The sequence below is a fragment of the Bidens hawaiensis genome, unplaced genomic scaffold (assembly GCF_021521415.1).
Source record: "Bidens hawaiensis isolate Kalapana, Puna unplaced genomic scaffold, B.hawaiensis_p1.1 tig00001032_1, whole genome shotgun sequence".
NCBI lineage: Eukaryota > Viridiplantae > Streptophyta > Magnoliopsida > Asterales > Asteraceae > Bidens > Bidens hawaiensis.
This window is the reverse complement of record NW_027491060.1, coordinates 2067367-2090918: the sequence shown is the minus strand read 5'-3', so window position 1 is coordinate 2090918 and position 23552 is coordinate 2067367. Positions and strand designations below refer to the sequence as shown.

Genomic DNA, 23552 nt, shown 5'->3' with positions numbered 1-23552 from the left:
TCTCTCTGCCGCCTCCCTCTCTGCCTCCGTCTTCCTCCCTGTTCTGTCCTGCTTTTCCGGTAATATATATATATTATATATAATAATTTACTTATTAATTATGCTAACTTATATCAAGACTTAAAACAAATCATTAAAACAATAATCTTATTTATAGGTTAACTTGTGCTTGTTTAAAGTTGGTTCTTGCTTTATCTTACACCGCATCGATTATCAAGTGAGTAATCTCGTACCTAATCCCTTTTTGCTTTTAATGTTTTGGGATGTTCATGTGTTCATACAAACTTAGAGTCTTAAACTGTTTATGAACTTTAGTCGCGCAGTATCCCATGTGTTGAGGACGTAGACTTGGCTGTTTATTTGTATGTGTGGATCATTAACCGTCTTGTCGGTCTATTCCGCAGTTCTCATGGTACCATTAGATGAACACGGGAGAACTATCGTTTATGATTTTCTCTTTTGTTTACACATGCACAGTTTGTCTTGTTTGTGAGCTCAATTGTGAGCACTGGCAGTCTATGAATCTTAGAGTTGGTCCCGATCAGATTACACCCTTGTTGAAAACCAGACATACACATGTTGCGCGCAGATTTATTGTATTCTATGTATTGACTATTAAACTTGATTTCTCACCAACACGCAAGTGTTTGACGTTTATTTTAACACATGTTCAGGTTTGCAGTAGCTGTTTTGGAGCTTGTGGACACATAGGAAGTTTCTTTATTTTGGACCTAGATTAAAATGTATCAAGACAAGTTTTTTTGCTGTTCGAATATTATGATTTATAATATATTGATTTATGATGTTTTATGTTATCTTGTTTACCTTGCGCGTGCGCGAATGAATGTATTTATTAAATATTGACACCCAATAGTGTCACGAGTAATGAAACAATATGTGGCGCCCCGATGTATAATCCGCCTTTGGTCGGGGTGTTACAATTTGCATATCCAAAACCGTATTAAAAACTTCAACCTCAAAATGATGTCGATTAGTAATGACATACTTCTGTTTTCTTTGATTACCATAACTTTCCTCCAGATCTAACATCTTAATCTTGTTTTTTTCATAAAAAGATGTAACTTTTGCTAACATCTTTTCAAATCCGGTTTGTCTTAGATTATTCAATGCTTGATTTGTCCCGCTTATCAACTTAGACGCTTCCAACAAATCTTGACTCTTTTTTTGAAGATGTTTTGATAAAGCATTTGTGAGGCCTAAAATTTCGTCCAACAAGTGTATATAAAACACAAATTCAAGAGTCTTAAAATATGATAGAATACCTTTCGCATTGTGTCTTTGTTGCACACTATCTCCATATAATTTAATAAATTGAAGCACATCAACAACTTCCAGGAATAATTTTAACAAACTTGTGATTGTTCTATGATGAGAAGCCCATCGCGTGTCTCCGGCTCGTGCAAGGGAAACCTCTTGATTTAATCATTTTCCTGTTTTAATCTCACCAAGAAGAATTTCATTTTTCACCTTCTCACTTTTTAACTCCAACATCATATCTTTTTTTTTTGTTGTGAAAGGTGGGTTAATGGGTTGGTTGGGTTGGGTTAATGGGTTTTTTTGTTTGGGCTTTATCTTTTGATTGGGTTTAAAACATATATTAGTTGGACTTAAAATCTTAGCCGGAACGTTATCTTTTACCAGCCGTAACGAAACACGAAAATCGACCAAAATTTTTTTTTTACACTGTCAGTAAAAATTTGAGCCGTAGCGGAGGCTACGGCTCGGCGTAAGGTATGTCCGCCACTGATGAGCGGGTTGGTGATGTTGAATTCATGAAAAAACAAAGAAGAATGGTTGATAGATTGGAAATCAGAAAGAATGGTGAAAGATGGACGGGAACACAATGCTGGCCATTTTGGTTTTAACCCAAAATACCGAATTAATCTTCGGGAACACCACTTGGCCTACCCTAATATGAAAATGTTCACATGGTTTATCTTACCAACAACTTGACATAAACATATTGCGGGTCTGAGATTGATATTCATTTTGTTCTAAAGTTTTTAAGCTAGTTACATGTATTCCATGTGTCATACTGTTACGATTTAACACGAAGAACAATGAAATTGAGTCAATCGAACGATCATTATTGCTAACAATTATGAATTGAAAACAAGCACAAAAGTAATTTGGAAACAAAATCAGTAATTTAAACAACTGAATCATATGAACCCTAATACCTATTTGATTGTTAAAGAGAGTCCAACAAATTGAGAACGAAAGTTGGCACAACAGTCCCTCTAGTTTCATTGTCATGCAACATCTTAGCAAAAGCTTACCAATGCTTTAAAATATGTTTAAAAAATTATAATCTAACCCCCTCAATGTTTGAATCATAAGTGCCCGAGAACTTCGTGTACGAGTGAACGGACTTGCTATGTATGTGCGACTAAACTAATGTACGAGTGAACTAGTCACAATTACGAATGACCAATTATGACTTTAACATAACACATATGGCTCTCAATATGTAAATATATTCACAAGGGTCGGGCGACTCTCATTATCCCTATTAATTACTGATTTTCACTCTGACTTAAATGTTTTCGCTCCAACATTGAATTAAAATAGTCAAATATTATATTGTAATTTATTGTAGAATAGTTATACCACTTGTATCTATAATTTAATAGTAGTTTAAAAACGTACTTCTTTTTGTTTGTCATTTCTTAAATATTTTTGTTATTTTATTTGCATCAGGTAGATGCAAGTTGCAATCACATACTCACTTTTATATGATCCAGACATTAGTTTTATTACGAGATAATAAAATTAAATAAATTTCCTTAAAACACTTTTAGTGCTGTATTTACTTAAGTTTTAATGAAAAACTAGATTACTCACTCTCAAAATAATTTAAAACCTTGATCTAGGATCAATCAACAAAGCAAAAAGGAATCTTTCATATCTTGAAGTAAAATAAAGAAATAGCGTACAGAAAATTATGTCTAAAAAGTTGTTTTTATTGTTTTGTATATAATGGGTCCATGATCACTTTTAAAATAACATATAACTATATGAATCATATTAGACATGTTTATATATATTGTTTAATTGGGATATATAAATCGGTTATTTAAGTACATTTATTTCTTCTCAAATACATATTTTCTACATACAAATTTTATTATATTTTTGTACGTACAAACTTTATGTGCTTCTCATAATTATTAAAAATTTATAATACACACTTTGATGTACTCAAATGTATAAGGACACATTAACTAAATAACAATTCTTAGTAGAGAACTATAAAAGAAAACTACATATTGAGATCGGGGAAATCATTGGCGATGACTAATTTAGATAGGGAAAACCATTGGGAATGACTAATTTGGGATGATATCAGGGGCGGATCTACTAATCTCATGGGAATGACTAAATTGCACTAATTTTGACGTTATTTTACCATTAGGAATGACTAATTTGGGATGATATTGGGAATGACTAAATTGCACTAATTTTGACGTTATTTTACTAATCTCATGAAAATAACGTTAAAAGTGGCGGAAGGTTAATCAGGCATCATGTGGTGGCGTTGATAGCCGAAAGACAAGGGCACATACATCAGTCAGCCGGTGTCCCGATGATTGAGTGTTATGTGCTTTATGTCCAAGGCTTGATGCAAAACTACTATCGAGCCGGGTGTCTCACCGGAAGCAGCCTCTCTATCCCTATGGGATAGAGGTATGGCTGTCTACATCTTACTCTACTCAGACCCTACCATAGCATTGCTATTGGTGGGATATACTGAGTACGATGATGATGATGATCAGGGGCGGATCTACGTAATGGAATACGGGTTCACGTGAACCATTGAGTTTCGGATTTTTAGTGGAATGCCTATATAAAAATAATAAGTGAACCCATTAGTAAATTAAAGAGAGAACTGATACGAAGAAGGAATAACAGCTGAATGGTTAAGAACCTGCTTTTTAACCAAGAGAACTCATGTTCAAATCTCTTTTCCAACATTCTTTTTTGATTTTTCACTTTTTCACAATTTACAACAGCTTTAAGCCTCATTGACTAGCCCTTCTTACCGAGTGGATGCAGCCTCAATGGGTTGGAATGCATTTAATTTGTTTATCCTCAACCCCTAATAAAGAATGTTTTGCTATATATATATTTTTTAGATGGAACATGTTCTATTCATAAGATGTGATAAAAATCATATAATTCACTTGCTAGTTTGGTGCATGTATAGTTTGTTTTAGCACCTTGCTGACTTTATCAAAGTTCCTTTAAACATACTTGAATAGTTGTATATTTCAATATTCATTGAGTATGATACAAAATTCGGCTTCTTATACTAAGGATATAGTTGATTACACCAAGTTAATTTCACCATAATCCTAGTTTTCGGAATGAAATATTGTTTCTATTTTTAAAGAAAAGGCCCTGGTTCTATTACCTGTTTTAGGTTTCCGAAAGGTTGGAGTCGGCCCTGTCCGACCTGACCCGAAAATTTTTAGGCCCCATCTTATGAAATTGAAGCATTTAAAAACAGTGAACCCATTGAAAATAATTCCTGGATCCGCCACTGATGGTATGTACCAATTGGGGGGGGGGGGGTGTTAAAAAATTGCATTTGCCTTCGATAAACCTCATCGTGATTGCACACTAAACATCCTAAAGACCACATAAATACTTGCCTTCGCTTTAATGTGATATCTAATAAGGTTATACAACACGTATGCCTCACCTTTTTTTAAAAACTTTTTTATATACCATATATATGTCAAATATTAGTAGTTCCTGTTATTCTCTATTTAAAAAATTTGCTATGTACAATTAACATGACAGCGTGATATATAAGAACCAATAATTAGGGATCAAGATATCAATACCTTAATGTGTAAACTTAATCATGATATTGATATTGTAGGATATGATATAATGGTGTTGGACTATTTGGTCCCATCCCACCCATGTTACATGTCATGTCTGTCATATGGTTTGTTTGTTCCAACGTTAAAAGAATTTGTTATTACCAATACAATAACATTTTATTATATTCTTCTAAATATGTCACAATTTGTTAGCCTGTTCATTATGGAGGAAGCTTTAAAGTCCCTCTACAGTGTCATGTCACCGTCATGCATGTTTGTTGTCGCTATTTTATAACGTCCCTGTTGTGTGTATGTATGCGGGAGAGAGGGAGAGAAAAGTTGAATGACCCCACACCCCTCTCGAACTGCCCGGTCTTCACAACACCCCCCCCCCCCCCTACCGCCCCTCTGCGGTGTTCCCACTACACCACCCTCTTCGCCGCCCCCATACTGCCCCATAGTGAACAACCTTATCAAACTTTGTGGACACCTATAGTCCTTTTATATTCACATAACACTAAATCTAAAAAGATAGGTTTTGATGGCTTAACAACTAAAACTAACTATGATATTTGGTAGTTTTGATCGAAGTACCAGAATGAACTCACAATTATTTTTTTACTCAAACAAAAACTTTCTAAAAGGTTACTAAATCTGGTTTGATATAACTTAAGCACATTTAACTATAAATCCTTCTCTAATACACAAAAAAATATATGCTCAAAACACAATAATGGTATCTAAGTCTTGATATGTAGCTTTTCTGTACCTATTATCTCTTCGATCCATGATTAATATTATATTTAGCTAATTAAAGGTATTACAAATTTACAAACAGTACTACAAGTTAACTCTCTAAGTTAACTATAAATCCGTTTGAAACTTTACATCAATTGATGTTATTGTATTAGACTATAATTAGTTAACTTCAAATTCTATTATAATATACTGTGATGCTAAAACAAATAAACCGACACCGGTTATGTTGATGTATCGACTAAGTTGGCGGCCCACATGTAACTTTTGAATATTTTATTTAAGTAATAGGATAATGTGATAATTATATCATAACTAAACGAAAACACCACCACCTTTCCTAACCGTTAACTTTAATATTAGTAATATGTTCGACGGAGATTATTAGTTGAGACGGATTCTCTTCGTCGTAGCTCATCGATCATGTTCATAACTTGATTCTCTATTTATAGAGCGATTAATTACTTATTAAATATTAACCCTACTAATTACGATAATTACAATAAGACTCCTAAATATACGTTATAGTAATGACACTTATACCCCTAGACTTAATAATAAATAATATTCAACAAACGGGTCGACAGCACTCTTGGCCTTTAACACAACAACTGTATACATTGATCTAATTCTATATTGATCAAATAATGATAAGACATATTTACGCATCTCTATCTGATTTGTGGTGATCACTTAATACATATAGCATTTTGTGTTGTGTGGTTTAGGCTAATTTCTCTTTAGTATTGGGGATATCTGCATTTGCAGGCAGTTAAACTCGACTTAAAATGATCCATGTTTACTTTGGCCATCATAACAAATAACATTTGTTAGTGTAATTTATTTTGTCCTGGTACTGTAGTTAATTACAAGCTTATCATTTAAATTAATTGGTTCTTTGATCATCCTATACCATGTTTGTGAAATTCATGATATGTAGAGAAGAATAATGGTTTCTAACAGAGCAATGTATTCAACGGATGCATTAAGCATTGATAACTTTTGTTCGACTAACTTTCTAGGACGTTTTTGCTCCTTTTTCGAGCGGTTTTATAAACCGCCTAATAAAGATCTCTATTTTTTGCAGCGACCTTTTCTAAAGCGGTCACAAAAGGCCACTTTTATACCAGTATTAGTAATGTACTAATGCTCTAGAGGAAAATTTGATATAATAATCAATCTCGGACTATTACATAAAGTACATTATTGTTTGTAGGGCAGGCAAGATTCACACATTTTTTTACTATGAAACAAAATAATTTGAAATTAGGAAAACTGCCAGTCCCAACATTTGGGGCTCAAGATGTAATACGGTTTAGACATTTGGCACAAACTGCATTCGACCCTCTGAGACGTTTCATTTCATTACATATGGGTTCGTGACTCTAGAGGCATTGACCAAGTCGTGTCACTTTTAAGTTCGGCCTTTACTAGCATGTTTGCCTCTTTCTAGCGGATCTAAATATGAATCTCCTTACTCTTGGATCAACTTTGTTTCACAAATCTTGAGCAATATGCTAATAGAGAATTCTATAGTCAACTTTCTTCGCTAGGTTGTGGCAAAATGTGGAGATTACTATACTGTTTTTGTAGTGAGCGGTTCCACGTGTAAACATAGAATGCTTATGCTTTTTCCTTAACTTAGACCCAAAAAGGATAGATTTAAAAGGAACCTTTGAGCTAAAGCCTGACTTCTTTATCCGACCGAGTTCTTCATCCAACATTGACAAAGTCTTATCTATATCATACTGTAGTGTTTGGACCCTTTCACATGCCTCTCTAAGCTCATTTATAACCTTAACATTCTCTTGCTTCATGTTAAGAACTTCTCCTTGAAACTTTGCAGCTTGATAGTTATTGAGTTGTACATTCGTTAAGTCGGATAATTCATTTTCAATATCGCAAAGTGATGTTAATCTATGCTGCAAATCATCTTCTAACAATTCATTCTTTTCCAACCACAAAACAACTTCTGTTTGCATGTCTCGCATATGTCGATATATAGATCGAATATCTAATGCAGATTGAGAATGACGGTAACGTAGTTTACCACTACCACGGTCTTGCTTCTTCTCTTCCACTTGCTTTATCTCTTGTACTAGATCATTGAATGAATCTTGAAACCTATTGATTTGATGATATGAGGTACAAAACCTTAACCATAATTCTAAGTTTTCTTTGCGAAAATGTTCAATTTCTGCGCGAATCTCCTCTTCAATCTCTGTTATTTCATGGTCCTCGTCTACACGAGTTTTCTTTTGTTCAAAGGATGTAGATACATCAAGTTCTCTACTTGTTTGTGTACCTTCATCATCTGAATCTACGGTTTCATCGTCTTCTTTGCTGTTTTGTACTTCAAAGTGGTCAGTTTCAACAAGTTCTTCTATTCTGTGTGTTCCTTCATCAATATCATTTGACGCTTTCGTTATTTCAACATCTGTAGTCTTGTCAAGTTCATCATGATTTCCTATGTTTGTTTCAAAGAATTTTATTTTCTCACATAAAGATCTAATCTCAGCATCTTTTGAGTCATTTGCCTTTCTCAATATCTTTATCTGCACAAGAGATTTGAAAGATCTAGCGTGATTTTGCTTTTCTGTTTCCTTGAGCCTTTGTTTTAATTCTTTAAACTTTTCCAATGTTGAAGTATATTCTTCCAGTAACATTTTCTCTCTATCATCCATATCATGTGATAATAGCATGCTACACTTGGGTAATTCATCTTCTTCACCATTGCAATCAACATGATCCTGGTCTTTTCTTTTAACATGATCACTTTCGGTAAATGCTATATGCTCACCTTCATCACCATCATCTAATTTCTCATTAAGTTTATTTACAAAACCTTGTAAATCATCACTATCTTTTTCTTCTAATCTTGGAACTTTTTGAGTGTTTTCGATTTCTATCATGACATCATCTTCTTGACTGTTTTCATCTGGTTTTGCAATTAAAATATCATTAGACAAATTGTCAACACTAACACTCGCCTCATCGAAACTGGTTTCCAACTGCACGTTTTGTACGTTGATTTGTTTGTCAAGCATCTGAACTCTCTCTAGTTCTTCCTCTAGCTTCTTTATCTTGATGTTCTTGCTATTTGATTCATCAACAAGGTTTTTATTTTCTTGTTCCAAACTTTGAACTTTCTCATGAAGCTCATCGATTTCAAATCGCAGCCTCATTACTAGTGCGGTTTGAGATGACAAATCAGTTTCCAAAGTGATCACCTTATCAACAAGTTGTTCAATCTTCTCCGCAACTTCAGATACGGTGACTTTTTCACTTGTTCTCATAATCTCTTTCTCATGTTCTTGTTGAACCAATGTACCATTTTCTTCAAAAATTTTCAACTCTTTCTCTTCTATCTTTGCTTTCTTATCCTTAACGTGTAATTCAGTAGTTTGTTCCAAGTCTGTATCATTATTATTTTGCACTATTAGAGCTTCAAACTTTTTCCTAATATCATCAACCCTATTGTGTTCCACAACCGCTTCGGTTTTAAAGCGCTTTTGCTTACATTTCAACTTATCAAGTGTTTCTTTGCACATATTTAATGCAGAAGTTGACATAAGGGTTTGTGCATTGTGATCATCCATCGCCTCACCAACTGCAAACTCATGTTGCAAATTGCTAATTTTAGTATGCATCTCATTGATGTTGTGTTCTATTTCCCAATACTTAGATAGCGCGCTTTCGTATGAACTCTTTACAAACTCTTTCTCGGTCTGAAACCCTAATATATCCTTTTGAAGCTTCTCGATTTCGTCTACTGCTTCGTCTTTACTTAATCCAGAGTTTTTGGTAACATTAGAAGCACCATCATCAACTCCTATTTTCACCAGTCCTTTTTTGGACATCATCTTTCTAGGCATTTTGGACTTTTTATTGAGCATGGTTTGTACTACACTTTCCATTTTTGGAAGGTGGTTTTGTTTAGGTGGCACTGGCACTGACACTGGCACATGCGAATTTGTGGCGATCACCATGTTGTCATATTCATCAAAATTTGATTGGAAATTTTCATATTCCTCTTCATCAATCGACATTTGAACCCTTTCCGGAAAGATCATGGCAATGGTTCGGTTCGCACTTTGTAGATCCTTTGACATATGATCATATCTTTCTGCTAAAGCACGATATCCTCGAAAAGTGTCTTCCACAAAATTTACAAGCTCCGGCCTTTTCTGGTAGTATTGTTCTGCCCTAACCCTGAACGAGTCTCCATCCTCAGTGATAATTTTTAGTATGTATTCTACCTTTTCCTCCATATCTGTGATCCAACATAAAAACATATCAAATGATGATTTTAGTTTTGGCGTGGCCATATATCTTGTTTATGATATAAGGAATATTGTTTTGGCTCGTGATATGGTACGCTAAACGCGTAAGATATGGTTATAATAGAAAGAAAACCTTGTATAATGTACCTTGGATATTCTGGTCTAGCCATTTTGATTGTTTGGTTCTGATGTGGCTAGCCCACCACCATGAATATGCATTTCTTGATGCTCTTGACAACATCGTGACGTTTCGATCTCTTAGGCCGAACCTATAATCTTTATGTTACTTTCATGTCATTGGTACCATTAAAGATTATAAAAAGTTATCGGTATGATCATGTGTAGGTGTTGAAATGGTTGATCTCTGGTCAAATTGTTGGTATATATATATATTCAACGAGTTTCATAAAGAGTAAAAGGTTACAAGGTTAGAGAAATGAAATGGTTGATCTTTGCTAACATATCGAAGTTAATATAGTAAGGTTGAACCATTCATGAGCATAAACGTCGGAAGTAATCAACTAATTAATTTGTTTTACATTTGGCATTCCATGAGTAGATTAAGTACCATTTATATCTCAAATTAAACAAGTGTGAAATGAAAGGAATATAATATTGTTATTAAAAATTAATTTTGAAACTGAGTGTGAAAATAAACGACTTGATTGGTTTTGAATAAGAGCATGTTTGAGATTATTGAGTTTGAAAAATGCTTATTGTATTATTGATTTTTTCAAAAAAATAAAAACCATTTAGAAAAATCAGGATTTGAGGTTTAAAAAAAAAATGTTTTTTAACCATTTTAAAAACCTAAAATAAAAATGATTTTTTGTGATTGTTAAACACATTTTAACTTACCGGCTTTTTAAAGAAGTTAATAAGCCAATAAAGTTTTTAAAACTCAATCCCAAATTAACATGCTCTAAATTTTGGCCTACCCACTTAAGTATAGTTTTGACTGATGATAAATCAAGTTGGCTGGGTCGGATGTGTTGAACGTAACTAGTAGTTTAACGGTTTGAATAAATTATTATTTTTTTTTTTTGATATCTTGAGTTTGCATTAACAAAAATTAATATGATAAAGATTGTTCGTGATCACAGACATAAAATTCAAAAAACAAAAGGAAACTTATAGATAAATTATAAACGTTTTCAGTCTAGTTTCAATTGTGAAAACCAAAATTGTGAACCAACCCATTTGGAACTCAAATTGGCGAAATCAACCAACTTGCTTTCGTTTGGGCCAATCGGTAGTTCTCAATGGTTTGTGAGCACCTTAAATGGAGTGGTTATCTTTTGACTGGATAAAAGCAAACACATATGATCTACTTGTATGATGTTTGAAAGCGGTATGTGTTCAGTTACTTGCATGTACATAGTTTATGTGGTATCAATGCCAGTTTTGAAGGAGGGCATGGTGGTTGACGGTACGCTGCCCAATCATCCAATAGGACATAATTTTTTAAAAAAAAATTATATGTATCTTTGTAAATAAATATGTATTTTTTTATATTTAAACCCACTTACTCAACTCATTTAATTAAGCCTATTTTTATGAAAAGAACGTTTTGCACAACTAAAACCAAAATAAGCCAGCTTAAAATTTTTAATGTTTAATTTCAATAAAAAGCTCTCTTTTAAGACCCAAAATTTTTTTCGCTTTCGTCTAAAATTATTTTAACGATTCTCATAGACGATCTTGTGTGGTATTTAGATGTAAAAGTTTAATAAAAAGAAAAAGATCAAGATAGCATACGACCAACGTGGGAGACTAATGGTAATCTTAAAATCATCCCACAACATTAATCTCATGGAGATAATGTTCCATATTTTATGTCGCAGCAATATGCTCTTTTGAAAAGGAAGAATAAGTAGGTTATCGGTTTAGATGTTTATCATCACAATAACATTATCAAATTATACCATTCTACCGTGCTCGGTTTTCCATGCAACACGTCAGAGACTCAACACTATGTTTTATTGGCATTGACAAGTGTAAACCGCTGTCAAAGCAGGGAATTTCCCAAATTTGTCGGATCTTATAATAGCAAAAACAATGATATCTACAATTATAATCATTATAGGATGGATGTAAATTTATCACTTCCCATTTTTCTTGTAGTGTATGAGACAATTGTATACATTTAGCCGTAAACAATAAAGCATCCATCGTGAAAGGCAATTGCCCATGTGCTCGCCAAACCAATCACAGTCACAGCCACAATCCATTTGCTTTGTGATCTCTTATATGCCATTTTAATTTCCAATCAGTTATTAAACTAATCATTCCACAATCACATTTCATATTTTAACACGCCATCACGCGTTATCTAACATCCTTTAAAAACATTGCTTACGTATCTCGATGGGAAAATAATTAAAATGGCCCATTTGACCACACAAGTTCCTAGACTAACCCCCTAAGCAAAATAATACACGACTGGTCCAAAAACGAAAGGGTGTCATGTCGGATGTCGGATCTATTATGGTGAATCCTTCCGTTTAGAAAATGACCATTTTAGTATATTATTTTGCTTGAAGATTAGTCTAGAAACTTGTATAGTCAAATAGGCCATTTTGATCATTTTCCCTCTCTCGATTTGTCCCTTTCACCTTGCGACTTTCACCCCTCATATAACACATAGTCTAACATCTATTTGCGCTTATAAAATCCACCTAAATCATCAAGTTAATTATTCAATTTTGATTCTAGTTTTAAAAAAATTCTTATGACTATTAAACCCTTCAAACTTTGAAGCTTCTTTAGGAAATCGGATTCTTCGTCGGCCTACCTCTTTTCCTACACACCGGACCTGTTTTCTCCGGTGACGGCGACTACGTCTCCTTCGGCATCCGATCCGAAACCGAACCCGCAAACCCGACGGGGTAATACGGCCACGAACAGCAATACGCATCTTGTCCAGGCACCATCGGGGGCAACGCCTCCATTGGAATCACAACAACCTGAAACGCCCGTTCACAATGCTGACACCTCAAACAATATCCTTCCAACACCTTAGGATACTCATACAAATAATAACAGTACGGACACAACGTCCATATATTCATATTCTCACACAACCCTTTATTATTATCATTATTAATACCCGCATTCCGCCTCACCGGCATCTTCTCCCGTTGATTCTTATTATTATTATTATCATTATTATTCCCATCATCTTTCAAAAACTCCAACATTTCATTATCATAAGCCTTTTTAGAACCCGGGTTTGATAAAACCGCCCACGCGTCGCTTACAAGCTTGAACGCATCTCCAGAGAATGCGAATTTGTTCTTGTCTGGATGGAGGAGGATCGCGAGACGGCGGTATTGTTGTTTGATGTGTTCGAGATCGTTTGTACGGTGGATGTCGATATTGAGGATGGCGTAGTGGTGGTTGTTAATGTTTTTATTGACGGACATTAAGACGTCGGTAATGGCCATGATCTGATCGGAGCCCTCTAGTAACGGGTCGGTTTCTTGAGCTAAGAGGGCGAAATCGCTAGCCGCGGATAGGTCTTTTTGTTCGAGAAGGGCTGCGGCGATTGCGAGCAGGCGGTCGGCTTCTGCTCGGCTCGTTGGTTGCATGCCGGGAAATGTTTGTTATTAATATTAATAATGTACGTTGTTTTGTTCTGAATGGAGCTAGATTTGGTTGTGGGGATATAATAAGTATATTTGTTGTAAGTATATAATTAAATTAATTAACTGTGTAATGAAAATAAAAATAGATTTAAAAATAACTAGAGCATTCACATTAGGTTCGAAGATCTCAAGGACGTAGATGTAGACGATGTATTAGGAAAAGTCGTCGAGACGTTTGTTGGTATTGTGAGACGGGAGGGAGAAGAAAAAGAAACGTGTTAAGGATTTTAATTGGTTGATGTGGTAATATGGCAGTTTGTTATTAATTCGCTATTTGATAAACTAACTACTTATGTGTTTAGTACTTAAAAAATGTAAATTTATTAACAACGTTTTAAATTAATGATAGCAAAATCAAAAACAAAAAATTAAATTTGATTCAATTAATTGTTAAGATTGTGTCACCTTGTTGATGTAAAAAATTAGACATGTCAATATGTCATAGTTATTTCGTTTCAATTATTTAATTGATAAGATCATGGCATTTATTTCGTTTCTTTATTTCAAGTAGGTGTCGGGTTGGGCCTTTTATGTCACCTTAGCCGTGGATGGTGTTGCCTCATCTTCAAGTCAAACATGAAGCAGCACATGGTGTACTTATCAAGTTGCACATTTCATTGGGTGAAAGATCACCATTTTCTATCATTTCTCAAACATCTTTGGCTTGTACATAAACATGTTCATCAAACATATTCTCTAAGATTCTTTAAATCGGGGTTTAAGTAGAATCCGAGTAGGAGAATAGGTAGGTTTTCATATAGAACAAGAAGTTCGTTGTAGCCAAGTCTTACTGAATGCACCTACTAAGAAAATAGCCGATCGACTTGCCTTAGAATACTAAATGACTTTATAACTTTCCTTGTATGTCTAATTAGTTATATCTTTACAGTTGATTATTGGTTTATATTATATAGCAGTGGTGGATTTACCTTCATGTCTTAAGAGTTAACATATACACGGTTGACTGGTTTACATGATATGGGCGGATTATGCATCTTTTCTCCTTCCCTTTCCATCTCTTTTTGTCACCGACCAATCATGTTATCTGAAACATGCATACACTCTATAACCATACTCCTAAATCTACACATTTGTGTACAATATTAATCACCAAATGTCTCATCTAGTATGTCTTCTTAAAGCCTACTCACCTCACCCCAAACAACCAATAAAACAGGTTTACACCTGTGTGGGCCCAAACACCTAAAAAGAGAAGGAACATTATGCAGAAATGTGATTTGGGACCAAGCTATGTGTTAGTCCATACAACCTAGGAGAAACAAACATACGAATTGTTGTTTGATAATATCACCGCCTGCCAAACACCATGAACCGTCATGCGTCACATGTCACCACTGCCATTACCACCAATCTTTGTCAATTGTCGCAATCCATAAACTCATTTTCACAAAATTCCAATACCATACTTCATAGTCATAGAGATATTGATAGGGTCCTCTCTTTAAACCTTTCTTTCTAGGGTATCAGGGGCGCCATTCGGGTATCCCTCTCCATGAGTCGGCTTCATGCTCCAAAACACACCTATTTGTTCGGCTTTATCATTCAGATAGAGTTTTCGGTTTGGTGAAACCAGCATAGAGAGAGAGAGAGAGAAAGTGAGAACTATAGAAAGATTTGTGTGTCGTGATTGGCTGAAACTTAATGTCTTACTTAAAAAAATAATACTCCGTACCTCCATAGATCTCTGTACATCATTTATAAATTTCTAAAAACTCCTTATATTTTACATGATACTCTATCCTTCTTCATTAGTCGATCTCTCTCCATAATTCGCCATAATACTTCAAATCGCCCCTAATACCCATATAAATCTTCAATTTGTCATTCCTTTTGTTTTTATACTTATGACAATTACTGACATGACACAAGAGCTTAAAATGAAAAAGAAAATCAAGTTTTGCTTGTTATAACTAGTCGGTTTAAGAAATAGGTCGTGTTCGATTTGATATACAAATAGCACGTTAGTTAAACAAGCTAGTCCACCCACCAATTTGTTTAAATGGTTTTTTTTTACAAACTACCAACCTAATTAAGACATGTACAAAATATGATTATGGTTTGTCAACCCATTTAAAATGTTCAAACTAATGAATAAAACCAAGTCGTGTTTGGTTTACGCGAATTTAAATGTTTAGCATGATAGAGTTGATGTTCATACACGCATGAAAATGTGCCGTGTCTAGGTTGAGCAATTCAACCCGTCAACCCAATGCAATTATGCTTTTATAACAATTATAGTATTTTGCCAGAAATACTATAGGTTCTAATTTTGTATTTAAAAAGCAACCAACTAAACAAAATCAGAGGACATACTTCTGCCATTTTTGTCACATATATTGTCTATTCTTCACCTTTAAATTTATTTAATTTTCTTTTAATTTTATTTGTTTATATCTTATAATAAAAACCACTTAAACTCAAGGATCATCATTCCTGACACAATTTAAGTTTCTTTATACCTTATAATTTACTCCCATGCAATATTCATTACAGATTTATTACAAATATTTCCATGAGATATTTCTCAAATATTTTCCATTAAATTGTATAAATTCTTCTTCCCCATTTCTCCTCGACCCCATTTTCCAGTCACCGAACACGAAAACATGGTGGGTTCGTTTCAAGGTGAACAAAGAAATCAAGAAAGTGATGAAATTCTAAAGAACATCTTCAACGATGGAGATTCTAGTAGCTCGATCGATGAAGGGTTGGTAGAAGTCACGAAACAAGAAGAAATGGCCGAGTTGGTGTCTAGGAAACACGCTCTCTCTGAGCGCAAACGTAGAAAGAGAATCAATAACCACTATGACTCTCTTCGACGATTATTTCCTCAGTTACTCAAAGTAAGTTTTAAAAACGTGTGTCCCCTTGTATACGCGATACAAATACGTGGCCTATAGGTATACCAAATACTATATCCACGAGTTTGATTGTTGTAAGTTATCATTTCATGAGCATTAGTTAAACTTTCATGAATAAGCAGGCGGATCTAGCATAAGCCAAGTGAGGAGAGTGTTTTAGGCCTCCAAAATTAGAGCTACTATTATTTATTTTCATGGCTTTAGGCCTTCAAATTTTAAGGCAATAAAAAAAGGCCTATGTTCAGTGTTCACTTAAAGCCTTGAAAAACGTTAAGCCGGCCCTGAATAAGAAAACGGATTAATTAATATTATTATTAACATAATGGTACCGATAAGATTTGGCTAATGTGTAAGAAGTTATAAAATACTAAATAGGTACAATGGATATTAGATATCATATAGGCATTGAGAATAATTTTTCTAAACTATACATAGAAACATCTACAAAATATCTCAAAACAATTTGTGCCGAACAAATTTTATCAATGATTTTGGATCACTCTTTTACAGACCGACAAGGCTTCCGTGCTATCAGAGACAGTTAGATGTCTAAAGGAGCTAAAAAACATGGTTGCGGGCATAGCATTGTCGCAAGAGTATGGAGATCGGTGGACCCACAAGAAAGCGCGCCAGCTATTCTGCATACCAAGTGAGACTGACGAAGTATTAGTTAGTTATTGTGACAATGGTGACAAAACAATTGCCCGAGCAATTATTTGTTGTGAAGACAGACCGGATCTCAACCAAGGCTTGATGGAAGCAGTTAAGTCGGTCCGTGGAAAGGCGGTGAAGGCTGAGATGGCGACAGTTGGTGGACGAACAAAAGTAGATATGTTGGTTGAGTGGCCAAAATGTGGTGATCGAGGGGGGGATGTTGGATTGTTAAGAAGAGCATTGACCGCGATGGTTGAAAATAAGATCATTGATCGGACCAAGTTCATGGGCCATGAATCGACCAAAACTCTTTGGACCGAGTTCATGGGTCATGATTCTTCTGGCCCGGATTTTATTGGGTTGAGCCGTAAGTTTGAAGACGGTGTTAGGCCCGGTTTATATGATGAAGCTGAAATTGGGTATGTTGATGGGTTAATCGCCAGAAGTTTATAGTTATGTTGAATTCCAAAAAATAAAGACAGAAGGTAGAATGATAGATGAAGGAAACATTACCCATTAGTCTAACCCATTAAATAATATAGGTTTTTGTTAAATTTAGCCGTTTAATCTACAAGTCAAATTCAGGTAACCAGTTACACAAGTCATGTGCAAGTTATATGATTTAAAACGCCTCTCAAGTCTTGATGTCTTTTACCTAAATGCATGTACTGGATGTTCCGGTTCATTAGTTTTAATCCGTCAACCAACATGATTGCCATCCTAACAAATGTAAGTCTTCGCTAAAGGAGATCGTTACAATAATTGTGTAAATACTAATGTAAGGGACATTTGTATAGATTAAATTAAAAGGGGAAGAGAGTGACAAAATGTTGAAGGCTCATTACAACAATACCTTTTTCTTCTTTTTTTTTTTCAAACTAAAATACACCGAACTCCAACCTTATTCATCCCCTATTTTCACTCTAAACCCTCTTCTTTTTCTTTTTTTTTTCAATGAAAAGGGTTTTGATTTTTTAATTAATATTTTAGATCATTTTTCCTCCGAGTCGATGATCTTCTAAAGGTTACACTCGACCCGCCTAATCTATCCAAGTTAGTTACCTTAGTACAACAATTACAACTACAATCCAAGTTTCTACATACACAGGACCCGCCATTTGTAGTTGAAGAAGTGTACAGGTGAGAAAGCCTGGAGTACAAGGGGGAGGAGGCGGTTGATGAGGTGTCGGAATCTGATGAAGTCAAGTTTATGCTTTCACTGCTGCAAGAACGTGACTCAGAGAAGAAACCCGAGTTGTCACTTGAGTAAGATTCCTCCTCCAGACTCCTATGGTGGACTTGCTGTGGGTGATAATTCTTAACTAACCTTTTTATAAGACACTTTGAATTCGCTCTAGATATTCAAATTTAATAGATATTAAATTGTGTAAAATATTTTTTATTATTTTCATCCTGTATATATACATGCAAAAAATATTCTAATTCGGTAGATTGGCAACTAAAAAACATTACTTTTATCATGAAAATAAAGATAAATAGTCATTTTATAATCTATTTTAAAATATACATTGAAATGGGTAAATACGTACTAATGTAATATTATGTAATTAAAATTTTGATTTGGGTACATATGTAATCGGCCAATTTAGAAAGGGGATATATAATTAATTTATTGGATTGGGTATATATGTAATTAACCAAGTTTACAAGGGGAAATATGTCGCACGCAATCTCCTATATGATGTTATGTAGTGACCTAATATTGTTATGCAGAAAGCTAAAATGAACAAGATATGTTTTGTTCATTTTTGGTTTGTGAAATTACCTTGCATATAGAAGCATGTATGCACCTTTTCAATACATGTTGAAGATCCACCTCATTTACCTAAAATGTCAATTAAAGCATATAAATTTTTAAAAAGGAGATACCATAATATATGGCCCGAAAACAAAACATTCATGTGACGAGTCTATAAAAGTATATTAGATGTTGAAAACATACCATGCTGTCATCAAACTTGAACCACCGATTCTGAATATTCTTAACATAGGAAACATAATGCCCAGAAAACGCATCATTCATCGTATCAACATGAACTACGACTCCATAAAGCCGATAAATTGGATGTTTATCACTCTTACCGTTAACATACGAAGTCATGTCTAAAATCTCAGGAAAGTGAACTGATTTGTTGATCTTTCCATATTTACCAGACTGTAAAACATAAGAATGCAGGTATGAAAAAAGTAACCATATAAACCAGATTCAGCAGTAAAGTACCAAATTCAATTACCTGAAAACGTTTCAATGCGATAGTGAGCACGTTTGGAGCTTCCAATAATGTCAATTTCTTTTTAGCTTTTACATATAATTTGCACATGTTGCATTTGTACTTGTTTTCACCATCAAGAATCTCGGTACACGTGAATTTATCCAACGCATCTTTTAATGTTGTTATATCACCATCTATCTCTACAGTTAGATCCATCATTCTCTCATGCTGTTCCGATTTGCCTCCACATTTCATGCACATTATCTATTTATCATGACAATCATGGTTATACAGTTATACACACTGTGTTATTTTAACTTGACATGTCAGCAGTCAAAACATGTTACCTTTGACCTAAGATAACCGCCAAAAGTGAGTCCGATAAGAGTAGTTTCCTCCTCAGAAGAGTTTAGCTTTGTTCTTGCTTCCTTAATACATACTGATTGCAAAGAGTCGATAGCGTACCTACAATATCACATTATAACTAACTCAGCCAAATGAACAGCATATATGTTTCACTGCTTCCATAAACAAATCAAACGTTCAATGAACCGTTTGGTGGAAAGCCCCGCTCATGTAATTGACCAACAGATTGATGTTCATTTTTACTTTTAATTGGTGTTCGGTTAGCTATGTTCGTTAATCCATGTTTAGTTATGCCGGTTCATTTATGTTCACAAACCGTTTGGTTATACTATTAGTGAAGAGCATAAACAAACACAAACACAAACAAACTCGTTTTCTTAACGAAAACTCCGTTCGTTCAATTGTTCGTCAAACAGATTCATTGATTTCTGTTTCGGTTTGAATCCAAACTTAGCCAAACTAGAGTACTATGTGATTAATATTTCATGATATTATCGTTGACTTTTGAAAGTCAAACCTAATTGTTATGGGCATTAGGTACTAAATTATTACTAGGACGAGCCAAGTATCATCTCTTCGTCTGTACGAACTAAACCGAAACTCAGAAACTAAAAGCATTGAAACAAATAAAAATATGAAAACAACCAAAAAAATTTAACCAAAATGAAGCCAATAAAAGAGATAGAAAACCTAGAAAACTGAAACCGAACCGAAACCAATAGCCGGAAAAACTAAAACCGAACCGTAACAAAAATCCGGAAAATTGAAACATAACCAATACAAAAGAAAACGAAACCGAAGGTTAGCCAAAACGAAACCAAACACCAATAAAACCGAAACCAAACAGTTTTATAAAAAGTTAAATATTTCTCGATTATTATTTCGGTTTGAGCCCAGACTTAGCCAAATCAGATTGTGACGTAATTAATTTTTCATGATATTATAGTTGACTTTAGAAAGTCAAGCACTTAAGCCTAATTTATTACGGCATTTGGTACTAAATTATTATTAAGAACCAAACCAAAACTAAAAAAACCGAAGTGAACCGAAACTGAAAAGAGTAAACAAAAAAATGAAATGAATACAGCCAAAAAAATTGAACCGAAACAAACCCAAAAATAAAAAATAATAAAACCGAAAAGACTGAAACCTAACCGAAACTATAAACCTGAAAAACTAAAACCGAAACGAAACAAAATAAAAGGTCAAAAACCAAAACCAAACCAAAGATAGAGATTTGCTTAAATTGAATTATGATAACAAATTTAACTTTGAGAATTTGTAAATGATACAGAATGGGGCCAGTGTGAACATAATGTCAACTCCAAACACACCCATTCAAACTGGTACAAACTTGGAATCTAAGTCCTTAATAATTTATCTTTATCATCTTGATGACGATTTTTGTGTTGCTACTTCATGTTTATTATAAACTGATTTTTATACAAGCAGAAGTTGCGAATGTTTTTGACATCCAATCAAACTTTGAGAGAGAGTGAGTTAGAAGCTGATTGAGACTCATCAACGAGAGGTATTTCAACAGAGTTTTGCTTTTTTATCATGTATCCTTAGTATTAATCATCGAATTGCATGCTTTGAACTTGAATCATCTTTATATTATTGGTTTATCTTCTATTTAAGAACGCCACACACTGCCAATAGCGTTAACAAAGTCAGTAGCTGATTTAGGATCATTTGCAAAATGTATTTTGAGTTTTTTTAATTAAGCTAGCGTTAGTGAATAGAAGTTTAAGAACATGAGTTTTAAACCCCAATATGGAAACCTGAGATAGTTTATTAGCCCCTAAGTTGTTGAAAGTAGATTGTTATAGTTTGCGATTTATCTGGTTTCTCGTCTCAATGCTTTCGCGGAAGACATTTTGGGACTTTGCAGTGGGGTCATCATATCAATGGTGACCACCATGCGTTTATACATTAATAAAATGACATATGACTAAATAAATAGACAATAAGCTATTATTCATAATGCACGGATCAAAAATTTAAGTGGTAGGAAAGATGATATTAAAGACGAGGGGCGTAATAGGAATTATATTAAAAAATATCAAATTGCTAAGGGGTAGTTTAGGAAAGAATATATTTGATGGGTTTTTAAGCAGGTTTGACCATTTGGTCAAACTATTAGATGGGATACTGGTAAAAATTTTGCATGATTAAATTCCTGGTTAAATCTGATTTTTATTGATAGGGTTAACTTTTATAAGATGCTTGATTTTTATGTTCTTTTTGCCCAAAATTGACCAAGCTGTCAGTATGATGTCAAAGGGGTGAAATGCAGGGTAAAATGCATATGGATAGCAAATGTGTCTTCCATGCAGGTATGTATTGTTATACTATTGTGTGAAAAGAAATATTTGTTTATAACATATAATTTATTAATATTTCTTTTTTAAAATTGGCATAGATTTGGAATCTTGCACACCAAAAATAAAATTGGCAGACCACGAGTTAAGGTCACTTACTGTTAACATTCATACTTTTTTGTTTTGTGTAAGTTGTGAGATGTTCCTAACGTCCATGTTGAAATTTGTTTAGTTTATTCCAACGTATCATTTATACTTTTACTTATGTGTATGTTGTTTTTTATATATGTTTTCTAATGTGAATTGTTGTGTGTTGAGGTTAATCTGCAGTAATTTGCTCATGTGCATATTCAGTTGATGTAATTGTCGTGCTAACGATTTGTGGCTGGGCTAAGGAGAGCTGATGCAGGGCGTTGGATCACTGTGCTATACAAGACCAAAATATTTTGTTTTAATGGTTATGTATGAATGAATATTTATCTGCTTATAGGACCAAAGTATGATAGTTTTGGTTTTTTATTTTTCATTTGTGTTTAGCTGGAATAACATTCTGTTAATAATAAGCATCTTTTATAGAAATATTTCATTTGATTTGTGTGTATATATTTTATAATTCAATGATATTTTTTTGCAAAACAAATTTCTGAGTTGCAACCAAAAAGTGGTCGCAAAAGTTGAGAAGTTGTTGGAAGATTAGCGACTGCAGCAGGGCTCGGAATATTTGCGACTGCAGCAGGGTCAAGGCGTTGGTCGGAAGATTTACGACCGCAGTAGGAGTCGGAAAATTTGCGACGGCGGCGGAGTCGGAAGATTTGCGACCGCAAGGCAGTTGAAAGATTTGGATTGCGGCGGCGGTTGCAAGATTTGCTACTGCAGCAGAAGTCGCTAGATTTGCCACGGTCATCGGTCGCTATTGTAATAGTGGTCGCAATAGAGCAATTGCGACCTGTGTTTTTCCTACCGCATTTTTAGTTGCAAAACGGTCGCAACTGGGCAACTGCGACTGTTTTGCGACCGAAATCATGGTCGCAAATGCTTAGTTTTCTAGTAGTGTAATTTGATTACCCTATATTCAAAGTCAACTGAATCTAGATTCATATCAGGTGCTAATTCTTGAAGCTTCAATGGTGGTTAATTATGATTCTGGCAGAATTTTGTGATTATTTATTTGTGGTGTACTTGTCAAATCTGTACGATCATCTGTACGATGGATGGTTTGTTGGTGACGATTCTCGTTGAAGAAAGAAAGGTGTTTGATAACACGTTAACATTCCACCTGAATGTTTTGAATTCCATCAAGTAGCTACTTGACTAATTCCAATTCTTTAGTTGACTAACCAAACAAGGTTACAAACAATTAATAATTCCAATTCCATTTTCGTTAGCCTCTTCACTACGGTGGGGCTTTAAAGCGCCTCCACGTCATCGTCATGTAAGAAACGAGCCATCGAAATCCCTCTCTATAACGCCCCGTTGTGGTTTAAAGCCCATTTAACGCCTCATTATATATATACACACACATATATGTATGTGTGTGAGACGGGGAGAGAGCG

General features: G+C 34.4%; 1 long non-coding RNA gene and 2 pseudogenes across 3 annotated transcripts; 1 reads left to right on the top strand and 2 right to left on the bottom strand.

Moving 5' to 3' along the window:
• Nucleotides 1-7126: 7126 nt before the first annotated feature.
• On the bottom strand, nt 7127-10133 carry LOC143555775 (protein NETWORKED 2A pseudogene; annotated as a pseudogene).
• Nucleotides 10134-18857: 8724 nt separating this feature from the next.
• On the bottom strand, nt 18858-19779 carry LOC143555765 (ubiquitin carboxyl-terminal hydrolase 16-like; annotated as a pseudogene). The gene is made up of 4 exons (XR_013139258.1): nt 19657-19779; nt 19331-19573; nt 19039-19251; nt 18858-18921 (listed from the first exon to the last, which is right to left on the bottom strand). The product of XR_013139258.1 is annotated as a ubiquitin carboxyl-terminal hydrolase 16-like (transcript).
• A 325-nt stretch (nt 19780-20104) lies between these two features.
• On the top strand, nt 20105-22590 carry LOC143554955 (uncharacterized). Of its 2 annotated transcripts, none has more exons than XR_013139115.1 (3): nt 20105-21206; nt 21975-22014; nt 22101-22590. It is a non-coding gene; the product is annotated as an uncharacterized LOC143554955 (long non-coding RNA). The 2 variants fall into 2 exon arrangements; XR_013139118.1 differs by lacking the exon at nt 20105-21206 and having other exon boundaries at nt 21892-22014; nt 22101-22186; nt 22318-22590.
• Nucleotides 22591-23552: the final 962 nt, after the last annotated feature.